This window comes from Chaetodon auriga, chromosome 7 (genome assembly GCF_051107435.1).
Source record: "Chaetodon auriga isolate fChaAug3 chromosome 7, fChaAug3.hap1, whole genome shotgun sequence".
Classification (NCBI taxonomy): Eukaryota; Metazoa; Chordata; class Actinopteri; order Chaetodontiformes; family Chaetodontidae; genus Chaetodon; species Chaetodon auriga.
The window spans coordinates 18645007-18657865 of record NC_135080.1 but is presented as its reverse complement, the minus strand read 5'-3'; positions in this window follow the sequence as shown (position 1 = coordinate 18657865).

The following is a 12859-nucleotide window of genomic DNA, read 5'->3' as shown; positions in this document are numbered from 1 at the left end:
CTTACAGCTCTCTTGACACTGGAATGCAGCCCGTTGTCAGATTTCAAACCTAAATATTTATCTAAAGGGTCTTACCAAGCTACATCTGTCTCCTGCATATGGTCTTAACATGGCTGAGAAAGACAGGGAGGGAGATTAAATCATGCACTGATGTAAGCATGAATTTAGAAATATTGGACATATTGGAGACACAATTGGAATAAAAACTAGATATATAAGGAGAAATGAGTTTGTCCTCATAGCTGCAGTCTGGATCCATTTTATCAGACTTGCATTGAAAGGGTTTGGTCTGTGTATGTCTGCAGGCTCCTGCATGCTGGCACACAACCTATTTTAAACAGAACCCATTAGGGTACATAACATGTACTCCATATGCTTTTTAGCCATTTCTGTGTCACACTTACTTCTCTACTGCCACTCTGACACTATACCAGCTCTCAAAAGGTTTTATATAGTTTACAGTATCATTAGAGGAGAGGTTTGGGGTTGTGCTTCACAGGATACCGTGACTTTTGAAGCTACCACTTTGCTTCTGGGGTATAGATAGGAAGCCAAAAACATCATGGGTTTGCTTTACGAAGCACTTTTTAAATGTTAATGGGTCAAATAGCACTTGTCTGTACTTTTCATGGGGTGAAATTACAGAGCAAAATGATGTTTGAGTTAAAACAACACGCATTTTCGGGAATATGTATGTGGGAAAATACGAGAGGATGGAATGGAAAGTGACTCAGGAATGAGGATTGACTGCTGCAGCAGAGCAAACCGCGTCTGTGATTGAAGGCCTGGGAGAAGCGGCAGTTATCAGGATTTTTAAATGAATTTGCTTTTATCAAGCAGACTCAAGCATTTAACACCATTCAAATATTTCAAGCTCAGTAGCAGAGCTTTCTGTTGCACCCCATTACTTTCCAGATATGCACACATGTCCTTTGCCTTGGTTCCAGTCTTAATTAGTAGCATAACATTCAAATGAAATAATAGACAACACTGTGGCTGTGCCAAATTACAGAATCAGTTTTTGCAAATACTAAATACTAAATTGAAAACATGTGTCAGCACAAAGTGTTGTGGTCCTGATAGTAATTTGCAAAAGATTTAGTAAATCTGGTCTCGTATCTCTTAAACCAGTCACACTCGTCAGAGCTGGTGAAGGGTACCAGAGGAAACTGCTTTTGTGGTGAAACTATGGTGTATGTACATCATAAATCTCCTAAGAAAGTTACATAAATCTCCATATGGGATTGTTACAGTACATGTGTATGTCATCTCAATGAACTGTAAAGATCAGTGTAGCAGAACTGGTATTTTAATGATGCTGAATTAAAGGCTGACCACCCTCTGCCTCCAGAGAAAGCTTTTTTTTTTTTTTTTAATTTTAGGGACATTAATGGATGCAAAAACTGAACATTTGAGGAAAAAAATGACAATCTAAACGTCATTACTGCAAAACGTTGCTCAGCTTTTATCTTAAATCCCTTTAACACTGCACAGTCTTTCCATTTAAGACCTAATGGACCTTCTGCCATGATAAGACAACTATATCTATCCTCTCTGTCCTAAATTAACATCCTCTTCATAGAAAGAGAATCCCTGTGACGCACAAGAGACCAACTCAGTGGTTCCATTACGCAGAGAAGTAGTGAAATATGACCAGTGTGTCCCTGAGGGCCCTGATGACCCAACTTAAGACACAGTTGCCTGGGGATATATTCATGTCCTATTGTCCATCATGGTTGGGCTGACTTGGTGCAGTATGGACTCCAGCGGTGTCCAGGGACAAACATAAACAGAGTGAGATCTGATGTGTCTTCTCAGATATGACCCTTCTCATGGATACAGAGGGACCTACAGACAGACAGGCAGAGAGTTTGGGAGTTGAATACGGTTTAGCACACTAGCTGACTGGGCTTGTATGGACTGGTATGAATATGTCCATGCTCGTCATCTGACCTTCTGTCTGGCTCATATACCGTCTTCCAAATAAACTTGATCATTTTACTTGGGCCATGGACTTATGCTACATAATGTAAACTAGTTCAGATCATGAATTAGATATTTTCCAGCAAGTAGTTAATTGTTATTTTACTCACAGGAAAGCCAGTGAAGAATTATAGATGATCAATCAATTGATCAGACATCTCTTATCACATTTAAGTGTACATCCCATCCATGACCAAACCAAACATTTACATCAGAAATGAACGTGTTGTTACAGTTGTGTTTTTTGACCCAAGTTTCACTCCTCAGGTTGGTGGAATGAGGAGTGAGTGAATGTGAAACAAATCACCCAACACTGTGGTTGTGCTGGTTGTGTGCACTGCTATTCTCAGTTGGGTACAGGTGAAGGATAAGCAACAGCAGGTGAAGGAACGTGCAAGGACATGCAGACACTTTCACCATTTCTTAGGTTACCTTGGAGCTTTTCGCACAAACTGTAAAAGCAATGAGTCAAATTAGATCGCTACATAAAAAATCAGCCAAGCTTTTCCAGGATGTTTGCGCTCTAACAGTAATGACAAGCTTCTTTACTTTGACAAATATCAAGTTTGTCACTGAGAGACACCAGGTACAAGTGACTGAGAAGCACTGATGCAGCACTGTGAAATGCCAAATTAAGTGTATGGTCTACAATAGCATAGTATATTAACCCTCTTATTAAACAGAACACAAACCAAACACAATGGAGGCTATTTGACAAACCAATAATAGCTGTCACTGATAAAATAGCTTCCTTTCTTATATCACCTATGGTCTCAAGGTTTCTCACACAGTCTACACCTCTCCTGTCCCTCTCCTTCTCTCCTTTATTGTATTGTTGTGTCTGAGATGTGTTGAACCACATGTCTCGGCAGGTGTGGTGACTGTATTATCCAGGCTTATGAAGGGCATTTCCACGCCATCCCCTGCTTTGGCTGCCAATTTGCATTTTTATTGCCGTTGTCGCATCCTCAGTTAATACACCATTGACTCCCAGAGCCACCCCTGGACCTAACGGCATCACCTTGCTATCCCACCTGAAATGAGAGTGCCTGCTGGCCCCCAGATCCGCATTGGCTGAAGCTCAGGTACCAGTCGACCTGGCATTCTGGGACGGAAATGGAGTGTCCTCTCATGTTAATGTGGACTTTCCATTAGGAAAGATGATTGATTTGTGCTGTGCTGTTGCTGTGAATAGGCAATAGACTGGCACAATAAAAGAGTGAGATGGGGCTTTGTGTGCAGGTGAGGCCGTATGTGAACTAGAGTGAAACTGAATCATGGTGCTGATGATGGGGGGAGAGGAGAGGTGAGAGGAGAGAAGAGGGGGTTTGGGGACGGAGACGAAGAGAGATGAGAAATGGAATGGAGGGTTGAATAAGGGAGGGTGAAGGTTAGGGGGTGAAAAGGAGCAAAGGAGGAGTGGATGGTTTAGAGGTGCCGGGGGTTGGGTGAGTGAGTGGTGGGAGATGGCAAAGGTATGGAAGCTCTCAACTGCATTCATTTCAAACATAGTTTCCAAACTAGATGAAAGAAGGCAGAAGAAAAGCGAGAGGTCTTTAAGTCAGCTGTCTTTCCTTACAAAAGATTACTTCCTTTCATGAGGCAGCTGAATAACTACCCTTTTGAAAGGCATTTCATTTGAAATCTATCGGTCTATATCCATAACTGGGGCATACAGCAATTTCTATAATAGTGTTTGTACAAGCACTATGAGAGAGAAAGAGCGGGAGAGAGAGTTCAGCTGGATTTAAACAGGCTTTGGTCACTGTCCAGTTGAACAAGCAAATGTTTTCGCTTTTCTTTTGCTATGAGTCGACTGGGATTCAGCAACTTTCCCAGGACATCTGCTCCCAACGCCCACGTTTGAATCTCCATCCAATAGGAGCGCTTCTTTCACCCCTAAGACCAGCGGGTACTGAGCAGCGATTGGTCGCCCGGGCCAGGGCCCAGAAAGAGAAGGCTGAGCCCTGAGAATTTTCCGAAACATTTTCTCCTCTGTCTTGGCTTTCGCCAACATCTGCTTCCAATCAACGTTAGTGAAAAGACCGCTTCTCTTTCTCCCCGCTGTCTGGGTTACACACACCCCCACATACACACACACACACACACACACACACACACACACACACATACACTAACACCAGGCAACCGTTTTCCTTCAGCGTTCTGGTTGTAACTTCCAGGCAATTTTAAGTTGTAAATGACATTAAATGTGCATTATACACGCAAATTCTGGTAAAGACACAACTTTATTCAACTGCACTTCATAATGGTGTCATGTGTTTTTTCTGTCTTTACACATGACAGACTTAACATGCATGAAGTTATAACATTTGACTGCAAAGAAAAACACATCATTATTCATGTATCAATTCATGAATCAGATCTGACTGAACAGACTGGGAGCAAAGAGGGCAGAAACTGGTAAAGGGGAAAATATTTTCACAAGCGCACACACACTCAAATACACATTGAACATCCTTGTGACTGCTGCCCACAGCACTTCACCCCACCCTTTTCATGTGAAAATAGCATAAGGGTCAACTTCCTTAAGTGTCAGTGTTCTTTCTTTCTTACTTACTTTCTTTCTTTCATTCACAGCTCGGGCTTTCCTGTGTGGTCATTACTGCTGCTCCTTTTGCGTGACTTTCAACTACAACAAGTCAACAAACTGCAGAAAATCCTGCTTATTATAGCAGGTACTTTCCACAGATATTCAGGAATAAGCACGATGATTCACTGTAGCCAAAGAGAAACACACAATGTGAGCAGCAGTTACTTGAGTTCTGTGCAATAGCTCACTATTATCAGTAAGGCTTGACTGTGTTGTTTCTGCCAGAAAACTGCTTAATAGGCTTTGGCCCTCATGGCTAAACAATCATGGGAGAAATAACTTGGAGGTTATGAGGTTGTTGAAGTGAAATTTGGGAGTTATTACAAACAGTTCTGTGTAACAGCTAGACCAAACTGTAGAGGCTCGCCCTCGCTAAATGTAAACATTTCTCACAGACAGCAATAAGAGAAATGAAAGCACTACCAATATCATAATATATGATGAAACTCTATTGAACTTCCAGGATATTCTGAATTGTGCAAAACCAAGTCAGGCTGTAAACATGTTACTATGAAATTACTGTGGCTTCCAGAGTAGATTAAGATATTTCCAGTTGCTGCCTGATTTTGAGCTTCCTTCCCATTGACCTTTGACCCTTAACACCATTGGTTTTGTGGTCCTAGTCCTGCTGAGCAAGGCCTGATTTACAGCCCAGTAGTGCTGACTGGTCTTCAAGAGTAATCCTGGGTCAGACCGAGCTCATAAATCTGTAGTGTGTCACTCCAGCAGAGGGTAAGCATAACCTAAAGTTTGCTGCTGTTAGGATTTATGAAATTCATGGTTTCCTTTTTGTCTTTCTTTCGTTCTTTGCAAAGCCTGTTTTTCTTGCATTTCCCTGATTTTTCAAATCATTCTTGAAGTCTGATATTCACCCTCTTTATGTAATTAAGCAGCATTACGAGCAATCAGCATTGACACCGGAACTAGAACTGTTACACGACCATCAGGGTAGTTTTCTGTGTCATTAAATTTCTGGAACATACTGTATGTAAACGATGATGTTAACCAGTGCAAGTAAGTTTTATAATGCACAACATAATCAATAATAAAACGCACAAATCAACAATGATTTTCAGAGAATGAATGTCAATCAAAGCTAATAGCGCAGTTGTGGAAGGAGAGATTTCACATCCCAGCTGACTGCTTGCTCTATAGAACAGCGTGTAATCATTCCAATTACACATCATATTTTCACTCAGCCTTTCTATCTCTGTCAGTCTTTCTTTAATCTGCATGACAAAAACTCTATTGCAATTACCTTTGCCCAAGCTGGGTGTCTTGCAAGAGAACAGAAAGAGACTGAAGGGGGTTGATGATTGAGGAAGAATGGAATGAAAAGAATAAATAGGTAAAGGAAACCTTGAGATGAGTGAAGGGAGAAATGAATGCTGTAGGTTAATGAAAGTCATCAAATGTAAATCACCTCCTCAGTGTGCCCTGTACCTTCAAGTGTAAAAACGAAGCATGTTGCTCAAGGAAAGAAGTACAGTCACTGGCACTTGTCTGGCTTAACTCCCTGTTTCCCTTGTGTCTTCTGACACAGCTCACTGGGCCGAGCACGAGAAACACTGAAAACACAAAATACGTTTATTGCGAATATGGTGCGGGTCGATGTACAACAGAGGAGGCTGCGAAAAGCCAAATCTCAACACCTGGTGTCCCACTGTTTGCAGTGAGTCATGAGAACTGGCTGATGATGTGCTTCATGACATGTTGCATGCTTTGTTTTGGCTTACCTTGTAGAGGAGGTGGCTGAGTAATTGCCTCATACGTATGAGCTCAGTCCATGAGTTTTACAAGACAAACTGAAACTGTAACACAAATGGTTGGAAATAAGGGAATAATGGCTCAAACTATAATTAAACGTTCCTGTTCATTGAGTGCTTTGGAAAAACTCCAGTAAAACTTGTTGTGATTAGACAGACTAGAGAACAACTAAATATCTTGTCCCCATGAGGAATTTAAGCACAGCCCCTTCTGCTAAGACCACAGAGAGCGAAATAAGCTGTTTCGACCTCTGGCGCTTCAGAGGTTAAGGTTTTGTGGGAAAGGACAGCAACACGCCTGGTTTGTATGAAGGCATAAGTATACAACATGAATTAACTGTTTTGTTGCAATAACACACTAAGTACATGAGCTATGGGCTCTAGTAACGCAGAGAAGAGGAAGGGAGTGAGAAGTGAGAAGGGCAGCTCCCCTGGCACCAAGGATGAAGGCCCCGGAGACCAGGAGGTCATCGCAGAAGTGGACAGGTCAGGGGAGGGCATCTTGACAGAGTGATGATCGAAAACAAAATGATAAAACCCAAAATTCAGTGTTTTATAGTTACTACACAAGAGTTAAATGCTTTTGAACACTTGTACTTCAAGTTTTTTTGGTTTGTTTATTTTTCATTATTAGCATGGCTTCATGGTGATGTTATCCACCACTTTGGTCCAGACTGAAATTTCTTAATAAAAACTGATGGACTGCAAAAGCCGTACTTTGTGTTTAGTCTTAATTAGCTAAATGTTGGCATGCTTTTGAAATAAGATGGTGAATAAAGTAAAAAATAAACCTGTTAAACATCAGCATGTTAGCATTGCCACTGTAAGTGTGGTGGCTGATGTTAGCATTTAGCTCCAAGCACCACTGTGCCAAACAGCCTCACAGAGCTGCTAATGTAGACTCTTAGTCCTGTTTCTTACTGTTTGTTGGTTCAGCTTTTTATGGACACCATTATAGCCATATTTCTAATGACAGAGACATTTAGTCATTTGGATCTTTGTCGAACCGTAAAAGAGAAACTTTTCCCAAGCTGATAATGTCGCTGATAAATGTATGGTGCCAAAGCAGACAGTGTGTTCATGTTCCAGTGGATGATTTGTTACGATTACCTCAATCATTTTGACTCAAACTTAATTTAGCAAATTGACCAAATCACTTCAATCACCAAAGCCCTTCAGTGGCTGGGATCGAGTCTAGCAGGCGAGTCGCCGAGCTCACCTGTGCAGCACCACGGTCAGCTTCACTCCACTCAACCCGCGATAAACACCAACTCATGACGCACAGCAACTACTGGCCGGAAACACCAGGCTGTGGAAAGACATGGTTCACTGATATCATGTGAGTCTTTTTGTCTCCGGAAATGTAATTGTGTTTGGCAGCTAAAGGAGACCAAAGGAACTGGAGGACAAAAGTAGCCGGTCTGTGATTTTATAGAAAACATAGAGCTCCTGGGAATCGTGGGTAGAAGACATTTTTAAATTGAGTTTGAGCTGAACTGATCTTGGGAAAGTCAGACTTTGTGTTTGGTTTTCATTTTTAGATGCGTCAACAACAGATTTATTTGCAGGCATGGTCTCTCAACGTTGTATGACATAATATGTTGTTTAAGAAACGCTAATTTGTGTTCATTACACAACAATCGTGGTAAAAAGTTTTATTCCACCTCATAAAAAACTAATAAAAGTTGCCCTACTGCCTATGTTCACCTAATTTTAGAGACAATACTGAAACATTTACATATTAGATTAGATATAACTCACTTTTAGTTCAGAAATTAGACTTTTGTGACTGTGCCTAGTTTAGTTACACTTGTCTTCAAGTAGGTGTCAAGCAGGTGCCAGGAATGTTCTACTTCTGTAACCACATCACTGGAAATCCTCAAAGGTCTACTATATTTGACTGAATTAAAACTCAAGTTCAAAGTTAAAGTTCTGAGAAATTCAAGACCTAAAAACATTGACAGTCTTCCTTCTGAGTGCCACTCAGGTATACTGTTAGCAGTATCAGCAGAATATTTCTCCCTTAATCATAACCACAGGATAACATCACCACTATATTTTTAAAGGAGCAGTAAATATCCTGGAAACCCATAGAACCAATAACATCGCACCTATATTTACATAAACTGCCTTGAAAACTCTCTGTGGTTGCTATGTAATCATGTGTTTACTGTGACTCTGCAACAGTGATATTTTTCCACAATAAAACAATGTGCGCACATCCCCTTTTTCTCTCACCGTGTGAGAGAGAATAGAGTCATATGATGATGTGCCAAGAAGTTCTTGCTCACATAACCACAAACCATTCCCCCATGCCCCACCCCACCATCACACACAAACACACACTGTGGCAGTCCTTGCTTATACTGCCTCCCCCCCAGACTCTGACAGTGCATGTCATCTCACATCTCACAAGATCCAAGATGAAACTTTGAGGGGAAAAAAAAAAAAAAAAAATGGGGACAAGTTCTCCTCTGGCTGTCGTCCTAAGTGTCCTTGTCTCAGGCTGTATAAACAGGGCTTTCCTGGTGACTCACAGCTAATGTAAAGCAGACACAGGTTGGTCTGGCGCCAACTGATGGCTGCTTTGCTGAGACAATGAAACCTAAAGATGACAAGAGAAAAATATAATGCCATGTTTAGCATGGAGTGGTGGAAGGGTTGTAAGGGGGACATGGGGAATAGAGGGAGGATACTTGCTGTTCACACGAGTTTCCCATACAAAGATCTGCTTCCTCGCATATGGAAAGCTGAATCAGCGTAATCGGTTGGCTGAGGGGCGTCTGTGTGGACATATAGCAGTCATGATTTATGCTTCTTTCTGTGTTTTTTTGTGAGAAAAAGAAAAATCATTGGATTTGGAACTTCAGAGCAGCTTTGCTCCGCTTGATCTCCTCCGCTCACATGAGAGCATTGTGACAGAGGAGGTGTAAGATGTGGAACCATGTCCGTTCCCATGGCAAGGAGTTCAGCTGCAGACATGCGAGGATCTTAAAATGATAATGTTCTTCAAGCTTAGATGAAGGTCAATGATCTCTCTATATTTCTCTCTTTTCTCATATTTTGGCAGTCTTACCCTCTGCAGTGATGTAAAGTTGCTTTATCTATGCATTTGCGTGCGTGCGTGCGTGCTTGTGTTTGGCCTGTTATAGGATTTGACACTGCGCAGATCCTGCTGCTCTTTATCAGTTTAACACACGGGGGCCAGCCAGAGATTACTCACCAGCCACCATGCAGTCCCTCTCACTCCACACGGACGTTGTGTAATTCCCGATTTTTAGCCATGCAGCTGGACAAGTCATTCCACTTAAAGTGGTTGTTATAGTAGTAATGATTCTAGCAGTTGCTTGTTGCAAAAGCAGTAAAAGAACAACAAAGGCAAAAAAAAGCCCCAAAAGAAACAATAGTGACAAGTTTGAAAAAAAGCAGAAACCCAGAGATTCAAAGCTGGAAAACAACTGTCAAAAGCTACGTCAATCAATAGCCCTCTCGTGACTGTTTCAGGCCAGCCAAACAGATGTTTACACAGATCTTTTTAAGTGGTAACAAGAAGTCACGACTCACTGGCGCAATTCAACCTCACTGACTCCCACAGCAACTTGTGTGGCACTTTCTGTTTGGTTAGAGGCAAGGTGAAACAACACGGCACAAAGTAAATAAATAAATAAATGGCAACCATGAAGCGAGCTATCTTTAACAAGCTTGGCTCGGCCTGACTGCCGCTGCGACCGAGGGGGCTGTAGTGACAGGTTTGGAGACTGGGACGGCTGCCTGAGCACGCTCAGTGGGACACCCTCCCAGGCTTTTCCCACATCACTGGGGGCCCGGGGGCCAGGGGCTGAGGCAAGAGGTGGGCTCCTTGCTCCACAGCAATCTTCTGGGCTGTGGCTGGGAAAGGCTACAGCCCACTGTTCTCACCATCTCCCCCTGCAGTCACGAACCCCACAGAGAGAGAGAGAGAGAGAGGGGGAGAGAGATGGACCGAGAGAGGAAGAGATACCCAAGGCGAATTTGTGGTCAGGGAATCAGCCCAGAGTACTGAGTCAGAGGACAGCTGATGTGTGGCGAGGGGAATCGCTGTCAGGTGATAACACACTGAAACAAAGCAGAGCAGAGTGACAGCAGAAGAGACACTGCTCTTGAGTTCGGTTGGGAAACGTATTTATTGTGATCTTGGAGAGATAGCCACTAAATTAGATTAACATCAATGTTTTCCTGTTGTAGAAGTTGTGTTTATGTCTGTTACCGTATCCAAAGCTAAACTGTAGTCATCCTTTTCAAATGACTCAACTGCATAACACTAACAACTCGGCGTGCCTCTGCAACATGTGGACCTCATGCTTACATCTCTGCATTTGTTTCGCTTATTTATCGAAGCAGTCATCACTTGTTAACGTATGTAACAATGTTTTGTGAGGAACGGATGGATTTGAAGTATTCTAGGAATACACATGGAGGTTGATCTAGATAGAAGTGCCAATTACATGTAGAAAATGGTGAAAAAGTAGATCATGTTAATCAAATAAAAAGTATTTGTCTGAAAACATTTCTCTGGTATCAGCTGAACCTCAGTCTGGTATCATTCTCTAATTAATTAAAAAAACCCATTCTTCTAATGGACCTGAGGACTTTCATGGGATGTTTACCTCAGACTGTCACTGCACTACCACCACCACCACTGCTGCTTCTTCTAAGGCTCAGTAGTTTCTGTATTTGCAGTTCCTGTTATCTATTTTTAACTGATTGCATTCAACTCTGACCGTATTCAGCTGTAAATATTCCAACATATTCATTGTATTGTGTGTGTGTGTGTGTGTGTGTGTGTGTGTGTGTGTGTGTGTGTAAAACATCCCTTCCTACTATCTCTACTCATTGATTAGTATACATCCATTTGTCTTCACACATCTTTTTAAACTTGTTATTGATCTGGTTGGATGCTGAACTGCGCTGGCAGTGACAATAATGTTGAATCTAATCTAATCTGAACTCACTCTTGAGTTTGTTATGCACTAAGATTTTATTTTGATTAATCTTTTTTGCATTATTATATGTATTATATTAGTCTGTATATTTTCCAACCCACTGATCCACTAGTGGTATCAAAAGCACATGCATGTATGAAGATACAGTGCCAGCAGGGGGCAATAATAACGGGAGTGAAGGACAAATGTAGCACATTTAAATGGAAATATAATCTCACACACACAACTTTAACAGTTGTGTGTGACTAGTTATTTTAAGTCCAACCATGATCACTTTGTAAACCTAACCAAGTATTTTTGGTGCCTAAACTGAAGCATGCTTCATATTTATTATTGCTAAGTTGACGGCGGAATGGTGTTTTCAGGCCTACGTAGGCACAGTGGACCAGTGGATGTATTACATGCTTTGCCATGATACATTGTTAATATTTGAAGTAGTTTGTAAGGTTCAGTATTACAATATTTCCGTTTTGCTCCATGAATCACTCAAACTGTATGCGTATATTTTTTTTTAAATATATGCAAATTTGTGGTTTATTCTTGGTCACAGTTGTTGCTTGAAGCTGCCAAAGTGGTAAAGAGTCAAAATTTGCATAAATTGACAAATTAGAGCAAATTACAATATTCAAAGAATATTTTCATAAAGGATGTTAAGCATTATAAACCTTATTTGTTATTCTTGTGTCAGTTTTATACTATATCATATTTTCAGATACTCCACTAACGTGATTACTGATAAACAAACAGGACAGCAAATCATTACCCCTGTTCAACAACATGTTTCACAACCACGAGCCACCTTTCAGCAGTTTACAAGTCAAAACTGAAATGTGGGCACGGCTGTGGCTGCAGGGATTAACTATAATGAGTGGTACAGTTCATCTAGATCTGGAGAAAAATCGACTGAGTTTGTTCTCAAGCACATTACATTTCCAAATTTCCAGATTACTACGAGTGATTTCCTGTTCTGATCCAAAGCTCAGAAGAATGTCCAAACTAAATATTGTGGAATGTGACTCAATGAAAAATACTGTAAAACTCAAGTTGAAGTAGTAAAGAGTTGTGAAAATCCACAGGGAGGGGTGCAGACTTCAAATTCTTAAAGCAGAACGATCAACGGGCGTGCAAAGCAACTACAGCACTTTCAGTTTCTGCACATTCAGTCACCCCCTCCCTGTCAGCCGATGACTGGTCGGCAGTGGTAGCAGAGATAAGGCCTGGTGAGCAGGAGGGGACGGGGGGGGGCAGAGGAGATCTGTTTTTAGGGTCATTGACCAGGCAACCATTAGCAACTTGCTGTTGCTACAGTTGTAAACACAGTGCATTAGAGGTGGAGTGGTCACACATGCATATCAGCATGCACATGTACCTCCAATCACAGATACACACACACACACACACACACACACACACACACACACACACAGACTAAATGACCAAGAGGATGCACTCTGCTGATTTGACAGTCCTCTACACTTTCCGTTTAACTGGAACTGCTCTCCTCAATAGCTCTC